General features: G+C 46.8%; 1 non-coding gene across 1 annotated transcript; it reads left to right on the forward strand.

Moving 5' to 3' along the window:
- The first annotated feature begins 7,330 nt into the window (after positions 1-7,330).
- Positions 7,331-7,437, forward strand: LOC123459640. Its single transcript, XR_006636399.1, has one exon. It is a non-coding gene; the product is annotated as a U6 spliceosomal RNA (small nuclear RNA).
- Positions 7,438-13,600: the final 6,163 nt, after the last annotated feature.

Consider the following 13,600-nt stretch of genomic DNA (forward strand, 5'->3'; position numbering starts at 1 on the left):
GTCAGCCTGGGCTAGAGCGAAACCCTACCTTGAAAATAGATAAATAAATGAACCTGGGTTTGGTCCCCACAGTTGGGAAGAGAACTCTGAAAGGTATGTGGAAAAGCAGCTAACATTTACTGGGGGCTTCCTATGTGCTGAATACTACGAGATTTAATGGATTAAGTCATTTTTTATTTGTTTGTTTGTTTCAAGCTAGGGTCTTGCTCTAGCCCAGGCTGACCTGGAATTCACTATGTAGTCTCAGAGTGGCCTCAAACTCATGGCCATCCTCCTACCTCTCAGCATCCCAAATGCTGGGTTTAAAAATGTGTGCCCACTATAGCCAGTTCCGTTATTTATTTATTTGCGAGACAGAAAGAGGCAGCCAGTGAGAGAGTTGGTACGAGCAAGCCAGAGCCTCCTGCTAACGAACTCCAGATACATGGACCACTTTGTGCATCTGGCTTTACGTGGGTCCTGGAGAACCAAGTCAGAATGGTCAGGCTTTGCAAACCTTTCATGGCTAAGCTGTCTCTCCAGCCTTCCATCCTCCTTTTTCACAGAGATGTTGTCAGACTACTTCATCCCATCTAAAGGTCAGGCAAGAGAACTAATGTTCACTGAGGATTACTTGACAGATAAGTAATCCATGTATTTTGCTAGATAGTTAAAGTAGTACCCCCTGGGGCTGGAGAAATGGCTTAGTGGTTAAGGCATTTGCCTGCAAAGCCAAAGGACTGGAGTTCGTTTACAGTAGCTGGAGGCCCTGCCCATTCTTTCTCTCTCACTCTCTCTCTCTCCCTCTTTTCCTCTCTCACTCTCTGAAATAAATAAATAAAGTAGTACCCCTGACTTGCAGCTGCCAGAGTAAACTGTGTGGTCAGCTTGCCTAGCGCTCCTGGTAGAACTGCTTTTGCAGAATTGCGTTGTGACTGTATGCATGAGATCAGTTACAAGCACTGGCCCTCAGATTCCTGTGTGTATTTTAAGGATGTTATTGAGGACTTTGACCATTACATCAGAGTGACTCGTAATTAGGGAAAATTTTTCTCGGACCTTATACCAGGAAGCTATCTTTCTCTTAAGAATGACTTAATTGTTATCTTAGGGACACTGAATTCCATTGTTGCTCACATTCCACACCTTGTCTCCCTGATAGGACAGAATCCAATGTCCCACCTACATGTAGCCATGTGGCTTAGAACTGTAACATACACTTCTGTATGTCATCACACCCATTGACTTTTTATTTTTATTTATTTATTAAATTTTTTGGTTTTTTTGAGGTAGGATCTCACTCTGTAGCCCACAGTGCCCTGAAATTCACTATGTAGTCTCAGGGAGGCCTTGAACTCACAGCAGTCCACCTACCTCTGCCTCCCAAGTGCTGGGATCAAAGGTATGTACCACCACACCTGGCCCTTCTCTTTTTTGTTTTATCTTATTTTATTTATTTGATAGGGAGAGAGAGAAAGACAGAATGGGTATGCCAGAGCCTCTAGCCACTGCAAACAAACTTCAGACGCATGTGCCACCTCGTGCATCTGGCTTACGTGGGTCCTGGGCAATTGAACTTGTGTCCTTAGGCTTTGCAGGCAAGTGCCTTGACCACTGAGCCATCTCTTCCAGCCCCCCCCCCCGCCCTTTGGCACTCTTGCTGTGTGTAGTCCATTCTGGCCTCTTCCTTGAAGTAAAACAATCCTTCTGCCTCCATCGCCTTAGTGCTGGAGTTTCAGGAGTGACTATGTCACCAGGCCCAATTCCTCTACCTCCTCCTACTCCTCTTTGAGAACAGGACATAAACCTAGGCAGTCCTTGAACTCAGTCTGCAGCTGACGATGGCGCTGGTTTTACCCTCTGTCGCCACAGGCTGGAATTGCTGGCATTCAAGGCCTTGTGGACAAGGTTCTTAGCTCCTTTCTTTCCTCCTTTCTTTCTTTCTTTCTTTCTTTCTTTCTTTCTTTCTTTCTTTCTTTCTTTCTTTTTTATTTATTTGAGACAGAGACAGGCAGAGAGAGGGAGTCAGTATGGGTGTGCCAGGGTCTCCTCCCACTGTAAATGAATTCCAGATGCATGTGCCACTTGGTGCATCTGGCTTTATGTGGGCACTGAGCATGGAACCTGGGCTGACAGGCTTTGCAAACAAGTGTCTTTGTTTTGTTTTGAAGGTAAGGTCTTCTTCTAGTCCAGGTTGACCTGATATTCACTATGTAGTCTCTGGGTGGCCTTGAGCTCACTGCCATCCTGCTACCTCTGCCTCCTAAGTGCTGGGGTTAAAGATGTGCGTCACCATACCAGCTGCAAACAAATGTCTTTAACCACGGACCCATTTCTCCAGCTCTCTTAGCTCCTTTTGGACACCAAGATTTAAAAAAAAAAAAATTATTTATTTATTTATTTATTTATTTGAGACAGACAGGGAAAGAGAGAGAGAGAATGGGCATGCCAGGGCCTTCAGCCACTGCATAGGAACTCCAGATTCGTGCATCACCACCTTGTGCATCTGGCTTACACGGGTCCTGGGGAATCGAACCTGGGTTCTTTGGCTTTGCAGGCAAGTGCCTTAAGTGCTAAGCCATCCCTCCAGCCTCCGATGACCCCAAATTTTATTTGTTTGAGAGAGAGACAGAGAGGAAGACACAGAAAGAGAGAGAGAATGGGTTCACCAGGGCCTTCAGCCATTCCAGGCACACGCGCCACCTTTTGCATCTGGCTTGCATGGGTCCTGGGGAATGAAACTTGGGTCCTTAACTGCTAAGCCATCTCTCTAAGCCATCTCTCCAGCCCTTAGCTCCTTTTTTATAAGCTCCTTTTTAATAAAGATTTTATTTTTATTTATTTATTAGAGACAGAAGGAAAGAGAGAGAGAAAGAGAGAATGGGCATGCCAGGGCCTCTAGCCACTGCAAACAAACTCCAGACACATGCGCCACCACGTGCATCTGGCTTACATGGGACCTGGGGTCCTTAGGTTTTGCAGGCATGCACCTTCACCCCTAAGCCATCTCTCCAGCTCCCCCTTAGCTCCTTTTTTTTTTTAAAATGTTTTGTTCGTTTTTATTTATTTATTTGAGAGCAACAGACAGAGAAAGAGACAGATGAGAGAGAGAGAGAATGGGCACGCCAGGGCCTCCAGCCACTGCAAACGAACTCCAGACACGTGCGCCCCCTTGTGCATCTGGCTAACGTGGGTCCTGGGGAATCGAGCCTCAAACCGGGGTCCTTAGGCTTCACAGGCAGGAGTTTAACCTCTAAGCCATGTCTCCAGACCCTCAGCTCCTTTGTGGTGACTTCCCAGAGGTTCCTGACCCACCTCTGAAGCCAGCAGTCCTCTGCACATCAGGCCTCAACTTCCTGCCTCACTGTAGTGTTCAGTTTTCACTGGACACATCATGTCATTTGATTGATTCACTTGCTTACTAGTTATCTGTCTTCCTCTTTTCGTTCCCCTCCTTTTCCCTTCCTCCCTCTCCCTCTCCACTGCTCCTCTTCTTTGACTGGGTCTCATGATGCTGCCCAGGTTGGGCTCCAGAGTGCTGGGATTATAGGAGAATGTCACCTCCCCGACCACTCCCCTCCACCTCCAGCAAGGTCATCTGCCTTCTTTCCTAGAGGGTGAGTTCCAGGCCATCCTGAGATGCCTAAAGAAATGGTTCATTCCAAGAACTGCAGAAAAACCCCTTATTCCTCTTCTGTGCCCTGAGGCAATGGCCTGCACGGAGCTCCAGAGCCTGCTCCCTCCTGACCTGTCACTCAGCACATCTGGAGGGTTTATTTATTTATTTTTTCTTCTCAAAGTAGGATCTTACTTTAGCCCAGGCTGACCTGGAATTCACTCTGTATTCTTAGAGTGGCCTCGAACTCAAGGCGATCCTTCTTTTTCTGCCTCCTACTGCTGTTGGGACTCAGGCGTGCGCCACCATGTCTGGCTACATCTGGAGGTTTTCACTCCTTCTTGGTTCCATGTTTCAGGATGGATTTCCTCACTTGTTTTGCAAGCTTTTCGTTATCTGGCTGAGAGGTGAGATGGTTCTGCTGACGGACAGGCGGAAAGTCCCTAATGGCACATTCATGAGGCTATCAGGTCACACTGGGAGCCCAGAGCTAGCTGGTGGAAAGATTATTTTATGCTGAAGACACTTGAAACTGATTAGAAACCTGCCCAGGATTTCCTTTATCTGATTAATAGCAGCAATTTTAGGGGAAAGAGTCTGCCATGCATACCATTTTCAGAGGGATTTTGTACTGTTCTGTTAATTGATTAAGTTTTCTTGCTCATTGCTGTGCTCCTAGCTTTGGAGAAATTCACCTGTGTGTGTCCATCTCTCAAGTTCACCGCAGCATCTATTTAGCTATTTAGCTATTTAGGCAGGGTCTAGGAACTCATCTCAGAACTCACGTGGCAAGCACTTCATGCACGGAGCCAGCTCCCCAGCCCTGTGAGGCGGGGTCTCGCTCTGTAGTTCAGACTGGAACTCCCTGTGCAGCCCAGGCTTCAAACTCTTAGCAACCTGCCGGCCTCAGTCAGCTTCAGGAGGGCTGGAATTACAGGCCTACTCCACCACCCCCAGCATCAAAGTTTTATGGCCTGAAGACAGTGCAGATAAACATTTTAACAAATCTCTTTCCTAATATTTATTTTTTATTTATTTGAGAACTTGTTTGGAGGTCCTAGCTGGGGAGAGTAGCTGCTCATAATCCCTCAACCAAAGATGGATCCTCGTCTATTTGGGGAAGGTCGTCCTCTCCCACCGAGCACGCAGCACACAGAGCGGTGAGGGCGGACACCCGCCTCGCCAGCCAAGTCAACCCTGGCAATCGATGGGGTGACTGATGTTGCAACCAGATTGCCCTCACATCCTTATTTATTTATTTGAGACAGAGAGAGAGAGAGAGAGAATGGGCACACCAGGGTCTCCAGCTGCTCCAAACAAACTCCAGATGCATATGCTACCTTGTGCACATGGCTTACGTGGGACCTGCAGAATCGAACCTGGATTGAAGCTTCACAGGGAAGAGCCTTAACCGCTAAGTGATTTTGTTCTCAGAACCCACTGGTCTTTCCTAAAGAAACCTTTTTGTTCTTTCCAATGGAGTCTTTCTACCCTCTCCTTTTGCCCTAACAAAGTTGGGAATATGAGCCTTAGAGGCTAACCACATTTTGGAGTTACTGGTCTCTGAGTGTCCCTGAATGGATGTGTGCTACACAAATAAACTTTCTTCTCTAATTTGTCTTTTGTGAGTTTAACCTGAGGGCCTCCAGTAGAAGTGTTTCCTCCCCATCCCGGTGACAAAAGGTCAAGAAGGAAGCAGTAAAAAAAAAAGAAGAAGAAGAAGAAGAAGAAGAAGAAGGAGAAGGAGAAGGAGAAGGAGAAGGAGAAGGAGAAGGAGAAGGAGAAGGAGAAGGAGAAGGAGAAGGAGAAGGAGAAGTAGAAGAAGAAGAAGAAGAAGAAGAAGAAGAGGGAAGCAGAAGAAAGTCTGCATTTGCCAATCTGGGTAGTGATCTTCCACTAGGGAACCAGTGAACTCAGGTCATAAGGAAATGCCTTTCTCTTTTTCTTCTGTAGACAGGGTGTCATGTGACCTAGGCTGCCTAGAACTCCCTTTACAGCCAAAGGACCTCCTGACCCCGCCCCTCCACCTCCTTGGGCTATGATTACGGGTGCACCCATGCTTACATTGTTACCAATACAGAGACTCCAGAGTAGAGTGAATTTTCTCAAGAGCAAAAGGTTTCACATGTGGGCTGGGGAAATAGCTTAGCAATTAAGGCATTTTCCTGTGAAGCTTAAGGACCCCGGTTCAATTCCCCAGGACCCATGAAAGCCCGATACACAAAGGGGCGCATGCATCTGGAGTACCTTTGCAGTGGCTGGACGGCCTGGGGTGCCCATTCTCTCTCTCTCTCTCTCTCTCTCTCTCTCTCTCTTCTCCCCTCCACCCCCGCCCTCCCCCGCCTCAAGTAAATAAAGAAATAAAATATTTGAAAAAAAAAAAAAAGAAAGAAAAGAAAAGGTTTCACATGTTAGGTATCCCTGTAAGAATGAGAGATGGAGTGAGGGTAAGCTTTGGTTCCATTCTCATGGTACGGACAAGCCAGGCTAGAAGGAATTCTTTGCAAAACCTGTTTCTGTTAGGCCAGGAAGCAGATTCCAGCCCTAAGCAAGAGACAGATTCAGCAATGGAAAAGGAAGTAGGATATCTGTTGAAGAGCTAAGCACCACACACAGTTCTACGTTCCCTTAAGCACCCCCGAGACCCCTGACGTGAGGAGTTCTGGATTGTGAGTGGCTTTTCCAGGGCCAAAGTGCAGTTGTGCACATACATGGCAGTATGCAGTCCTCTCTTGACTTCTGATATGCTTCAGCCCAAAGATCATGAGAAGCAGCCAGGCGTGGAGGTGCACGCCTTTAATCCCACCACTCAGGAGGCAGAGGTAGGAGGATTGCTGTGAGCTCAAGGCCATCCTTAGACTACATAATGAATTTCAGGTCTGCCTGGGCTAGAGTGAGACCCTGCCTTGAAAAGCTAAAAAGAGAGAGAGATGGGGGCTGGAGAGATGGCTTAGCGGTTAAGTGCTTGCCTGTGAAGCCTAAGGACCCCGGTTTGAGGCTCGGTTCCCCAGGTCCCACGTTAGCCAGATGCACAAGGGGGTGCACGTGTCTGGAGTTCGTTTGCAGAGGCTGGAAGCCCTGGCGCTCCCATTCTCTCTCTCTCCCTCTATCTGTCTTTCTCTGTGTGTCTGTCGCTCTCAAATAAATAAATAAATAAAAATGTTTTGTTTAAAAAAAATAAAAGAGAGAGAGAGAGAGGGAGAGAGAGAGAGAAGCTTGTAGCTTTCTTATGCCCATAATACCCATGGTAAAATAAAAGTCAATAAGCCAAGGCTGGAGAGATGGCTTAGTAGTTAAGACACTTGCTTGTCAAGCCTATGGGCCCAGGTTCAATTCCCCAGTACTCACATAAGCCAGAGGCACAAGGTGATACATACATCTGGAGTGCATTTGCAGTGGCTAGAGGCCCTGGTATACCCATTTGCTTTCTCTCTCTCTTCCCATTTCTCTCTCCCTCTCAAATAAATAAATAAATAATATTTTTTTTTTTATTTATTTATTTGAGAGCGTCAGACACAGAGAGAAAGACAGATAGAGGGAGAGAGAGAGAATGGGCGCGCCAGGGCTTCCAGCCTCTGCAAACGAACTCCAGACGCGTGCGCCCCCTTGTGCATCTGGCTAACGTGGGACCTGGGGAACCGAGCCTCGAACCGGGGTCCTTAGGCTTCACAGGCAAGCGCTTAACCGCTAAGCCATCTCTCCAGCCCAAATAATATTTTTTTAAGAAGTCAATAAGAGCTCGCTTCGGCAGCACATATACTAAAATTGGAACGATACAGAAAAGATTAGCATGGCCCCTGTGTAAGGATGACACGCAAATTCGTGAAGCGTTCCATATTTTTATGTTTTCCTGTGAACTGGATACCAGCACAAAGGGGAAGGAGACCAACGCAGAGAAAAATCAACTCCTACCAAATCAGAGAGCCAGAGCCTCAGAGGCCCCCAACACCTCAGCACTGAAGCAGACCAAAAATGAACCCAACATGGCTCAGGGATATTTTGCGGAAGAGGGGGGCGGAAAGAATGTCAGAGCCACATGTTGGGTCATGATTTACAGAGACATTTATCATACCAATAACTGGGGGCTAACTCCACAATGCACGACCCATTTTCATCAACAAGGAGGGTTTAATGGGAGGGGGTAGATCACAGATGAGCCTAAATAATGGTACCAAACTGCCTGTATTTACTGAAAAGAAAACTAATAAATTAAATTAAAAATTAAAAAATAAAAAAAAAGAAGTCAGTAAGACAGCAACAAGGCCAAACTGCCAGAGGCCACTTACATTTGCAGTTGTCACCAGTGCTGCAGTCCTGATCTTGGATCTCAAAGCCACACCTCTTCCTCCAAATACTCTAGGTAACTGACTGTTATGTATGTATCCAGTCACTATGGGGATTCTAGAATGCCATAGCCTCCACCATGTCATCTCTAGTAAGAATTTTTTTTTTTTTTTTTTTGGAGGCTGAGTCTCCCTCTAGACTAAGCTGAGCCAAAGCTCACTCTGTAGCTCAGGCTGGCCTCAAACTCACTGTGACCCACTTACCTCACCAAGTGCCGGTGTGTGCCACCATAGCCAGCTTTCCAATAAGAATCTTTAAAAAACTTATTGATAACTTCCATACTAATAACTTTTTTTTATGAGAGAGTGCAAGAGAGACTTGGCGCACCAGGGCCTCTAGTCACTGCAGTCAAACTCCAGACATGTGTGCCACCTTGCGTACACAGTGACCTTGTGCACATGCGTCACCTCGTATGTCTGGCTTATGTGGGTTCTGGGGAGTTGAATCTGGGTCCTTATGCTTCACAGGCAAGAGCCTTAACAGCTAAGCCATCTCTCCAGCCTTTTTTATTTTAGGTTGGGTCTCACTGTAGCCCAGGCTGACCTGGAATTTACTATATCATCTCAGGATAGCCTCAAACTCATAGAAATCCTCCTACGTCAGTTTCCCAAGTGCTGGGATTAAAGGCATGTGCCACCATGCCCGACCGGTTCTTCCATTTTGATAGAATGTTTTTCCCCCACCTGTGTCCATCATCCATGCCTGCCTGTTGATGGGCCCAGTATTGTGCAGGTAAGAACGGCTGCTGTGACGTCACAAATGCGACAACCACTTGGAGTGGAGCAGGGCAAAGCACTCCTCCCCGTTCTTTGGCTTCAGGATTTGAATTTTGTTTGTCTGTTTTTGAGACAGGGTTTCACCGTGTTGCCTAGGCTGACCTGGAACTCACTATATAGCCAAGACTGGCCTCAAACTTTCTGCAATCCTCCTACCTTGACCTCCCAAGTGCAGGGATCACAGGAGTTAGACAACACATTGGCCTTTTATTTATTTATTTTGGTTTTGCAAGGTAGGGTTTTGCGGTAGTCCAGGCTGACCTGGAATTCACTATGTGGTCTTAGGGTGGCCTTGAACTCATGGTAATCCTCCTACATCTGCCTCCCAAGTGCTGGGATTAAAGGCATGCACCAGCAGGCCCCATTTTTTTTTTATTTTTTAATGGTTCAGAATTCAAAGATCTAAGAGCCAGGCATGAGGCTAGCTTAGGCTATAGAGTGATTTCCAGGCCAGCCTTTGGCTGAAGTGAGACACTTTTTCAAAAAACCAAAACACAGGGCCTGGAGAAGTGACTTAGCAGTTAAGGTGCTTGTCTGCAAAGCCAGAGGACCTTGGTTCGATTCCCCAGCCAGATACACAAGGTGACACATGCATCTGGAGTTCGTTTGCAGTGGGTGAAAGCCCTGGTACACCCATTCTCTTTCTCTCTCTCTCTCCCTCTTTCCTTCTCTCAAAATTTAAAAAAAAAAAAAACATAAATAAAAACCACACACACACACCAAATAAATAAATAAATTTAAAAAATAGAAAAAACAAAAGGGAGCTGGGCGTAGTGGCGCATGCCTTTAATCCTAGTACTCAGGAGCAGAGGTAGGAAGATCGCCATGAGTTCAAGGCCACCCTGAGATTACATAGTGAATTCCAGGTCAGCCTGGGCTAGACCGAGATTCTACCTCAAAGAAACCCCCCCCCACCAAAAGGACTTGAGAGATGGCTTAGTAGTTAAACGCTTGCCTGTGAAGCCTAAGGACCCTGGTTCGAGGCTCAATTCCCCGGTACCCATGTAAGCCAGATGGCGCATGCAGTGGCTGGAGGCCCTGGCATGCACATTCTTTCTCTCTCTTTCTCTGCAGCTTTCTCTCTATCTCTCAAGGAAATAAATAAAGAAAACAAACAAAAAAATCAAAGCAGAAATCCAGAGGCTACAGAGAACTCAACACTAAATTAGACCACTAACAGGCTTGCCATGGCTCAGAGAACATTGAGGAAGAGGGTTGGAAAGATTTTAAGAGCCACAGAGTGGGTAGAAACACCACCTTGAGACATGGTCCCCTACCACTCCACAGGTACTGACTAAGGCTTTCTTTCATGCCCCAAGGTGGATACCATGACATCATGGGGGGTGGCTGGGGCCAGGGCAAAAGGATGGAAGAGTATAACCTGTTACAAATGAAATAAAATTTAAAGGGCTGAGAGATGGCATTTTCTTTGAAATACCCAATATTGTGTTTGTTTTGTTTGTCCTTTAATCAACATTGATATGGCTCCCCCTGGAGGATAGAAAGTAAAAGCTGCTTTAAAAACGCATTAATATGATGGCTTAAAAAAATAACTTGCCATATTTTTATTAGAGCTAGGCGTGGTAGTACAATGCCTTTAATCCCATCACTCAGGAGGCTGAAGCCAAGGTAGAAGGATCACTGTGGGTTTGAGGCCAGCCTGAACTAAAGTGGGACCCTGCTTCAAAAACACCATACAAAAATAATTTTCATTTATTTTTCTCTGGACTATCAGTCACAGTATTTGATTACTTTCCTACTGAGCTATTGCTGATACATCCAGACAAACAGGAAGTCCAACTCCTGGCTAAAAACCTGTGACCGATTTGTCACGTACCACTTCAGGCAGTTACGAAAGCTTTAGCTGGCAGGTGTCATGGAGGAATGTGTCCCCTCCCCCTGCTGACCTGCACCCTCTGGTCTCTGGAGGGCATTGTTATCAAGGATCAGGCCCTAGGTGTCCTGGCTGCTATGGGCTTGATGAGATTTTGGGGGGGTGGTTCAAGGTAGGGTTTCACTCTAGCTCAGGATGACCTGGAATTCACTATGGAGTCTCAGGGTGGCCTTTAACTCACAGCGGCGATCCTCCTACCTCTGCCTCCCTAGTGCTGGGATTAAAGGCGTGCACCTTGGTGAGAGATTTTTAGCCCAAGTAAGGATTAGATTCCCTAAGATATGGGAGATCCCAGGCCTGTGGATCCTAACTTTTTGGTCCTTGTCCAAGTTATTAAATAATTGGAATACAGACTCAAAGGAGGGAGAATTATGATTTATAAAGTTTATTATAGGGAAAGTTAGGGTCCAGAGGGAAGGCTAGCAGCAAGCTCAGCCTGGTTTGGCGGGGGAAGGGGAGATGGAGAAAATTCTTCCCTCACATCTCCAGGTAGAAGCTTCTGAGGAAGGAGTGTGTGTGCGTGCTGAGTGCCAACACGCCTGGCTAACTTTATATTTTGTAGGCCTGTCTTAACAACAAAAACAACCCTAAATATTTGAGACAATTTCCAAAAAAAAAAAAAAGGAAAAAGAAAAAAACTACTGCTACTTTTTTTGGGGGAGGGAGGTCGAGGTAGGGTCTCACCCTAGCTCAGGCTGACCTGGAATTCACTATGGAGTCTCAGGGTGGCCTCGAACTCACGGCGATCTTCCTACCTCTGCCTCCCGAGTGCTGGGATTAGAGGCGTGCGCCACCACGCCCGCTAGAACAACTCTACTTCTTAACTTCTTCCCCCTTGTACATACACACTTACACTCTCCTCTTGCCAGTATTTGCTTATCAACACGATATTATTGGAGCTTAGGGGCTTGCCTGCAAAGCCTAAGGATCCAGGTTTGATTCCCCAGTACCCACATAAAGCCAGATGCACCAAGTGGCACATGCATCTGGAGTTCCTTTGCAGCAGCAAGAGGCCCTGACAGGCCCATTCCTTCTCTCTCTCATTCTCTCCCTCTTGCTCTCACTCCTTGCAAATAAAAAAAATATATATATTTGAACTGGGCATGGTTGTGTACACCTTTAATCCAAGCAACTGGGAGGCTGAGGTAGGAGGCTGGCTGTGAGTTTGAGGCCATCCTGACACTATATAGTGAGGCTAGAGTGAGACCCTACCTCAAAAAAACCTGTATATATTATTTGATCCTATGTGTGATATGTGGGCTGGAGGAATTGCTCAGTGGTTAAGTTGTTTGCACACGCATCTGGAGTTCCTTTGCAGTGGCTGGAGGCCCTGGAGTGCCCATTTTCTCTCACTCTCTCTGTCAAATAAACATATGAATAAAAATAAAAACCTGCATGTACTATTTGGTCACACACACACATATTTATACACATATTCATACACACACACACACACGCGCACACACACACACACACACACACACACACACACACACACACACACACAGAGGCAGGGGCTGTAGCTCAGTGGGTAAGGACGCCTGCCCTGCATCCATGAGGCCTTCAGTTCAGGCCCCCACACAGCATAAACTGTGCGTCCTGTGGCATGCCTGCGATCCCAGCATGCGCAAGTTAGAGGCAGGAGGATCAGGAGCTCGAGGCCATCCTTTGCTCTACAGCAAGCTAGAGGCCAACCTAGGTTACATGACTCTGTCTCAAGAATAAAATTAAAGCCAAGGGCCCATCAGAATGAAAGTCAGGATCTTTAAGAAGGAAATGAAATTGCTTCTTTGTAGGAAGCAACCACAGGTGCTCACTTGAGAGCTGAAGAGGGCGCGGCAAGTGGAGAAGCAGGAGGAGAGCCGAGGCCCCCCGCCGCCCTTAGCGCCCTTCGCTGCTTCAGAACCGCTCGCCAACTGGCACTGCGAGAGAGATTCCCGGTCCTGCTGAGTGTCGCCCGCTAAAGCCTGCAGCTTTGGACCGTGTGTCCCTGTGACCCACCCTCCTGACAAAGCCACGTAAGAAATCCCAAGCAAGGACTAATGGGGACACTGGCTGTGAAACCAGCCAGTCCTTCAAAATCTGTCCATTGCTTTGCACACTGCTGACTTCAATGACTTTTGTAAGGTGCAGAGCCACCGCTGCTGCTCAAAGTCAAGTTTATTTGTTGGTTTGGTTGTTTTTATAAGACAGGTTCTCATGTAGCCCATGCGGGCCTTAAACTCTCTCTGTAGCTAAGGATGACCCTGAACTTCTGATCTTCTAACACCACACCTCTGGAGTGCTGGGAATATAGGTGTGTACCACATACTCAAGCCTCTCTGATGGAGCCTATGGCTTTTCGGGTTTTTTTTTTTGGGGGGGGAGGGTTCAATGAAGGGTCTCACTCTAGCCCAGGCTGACCTGGAAATCACTATGTAGTCTCAGGGTGGCCTTGAACTCATGGTGATCCTCCTACCTCTGCCTCCCAAGTACTGGGATTAAAGGTGTGTGCCACTGTGCCCGGCTGTTTATTTGTTTGTTCAAGGTAGGTCTCACTTTAGCCCAGGTTGACCTGGAACTCCCAGGCTGGCCCCAAACTTATGGTAGTCCTCCTCCCTCAACCTTTTGAGCACTGAGGTTAAAGGCGTGCATCACCACACCTGGCTTTCTCTTATGTTTTTGAATCTGCAGATTCTCCCTCTGACGGTGCATTTTTCTCTTGTGGATTTTTTTGTTTTTGTTCTTGTCGTTTGAGATAGAGTCTCACTCTAGTCCAGGCTGACCTGGAATTCACTCTGCAGTCTCAGGGTGGCCTCAAACTGAAGGTGATTCTCCTACCTCTGACTCCTGAGGGCTGGGACTAAAGGCATGCACCACCACACCTGGCCCATTATACTTTTTTGAACCTCTTTTTTACATTAAAAAAATTTATTAGATATGAACATATTTAGTATGCAAATAACACATGTAGGTACCATCCTTTCCCTCGTCCTTGCCCCTTTTCTAAAG

Source organism: Jaculus jaculus, chromosome 3, assembly GCF_020740685.1.
Source record: "Jaculus jaculus isolate mJacJac1 chromosome 3, mJacJac1.mat.Y.cur, whole genome shotgun sequence".
Classification (NCBI taxonomy): domain Eukaryota; kingdom Metazoa; phylum Chordata; class Mammalia; order Rodentia; family Dipodidae; genus Jaculus; species Jaculus jaculus.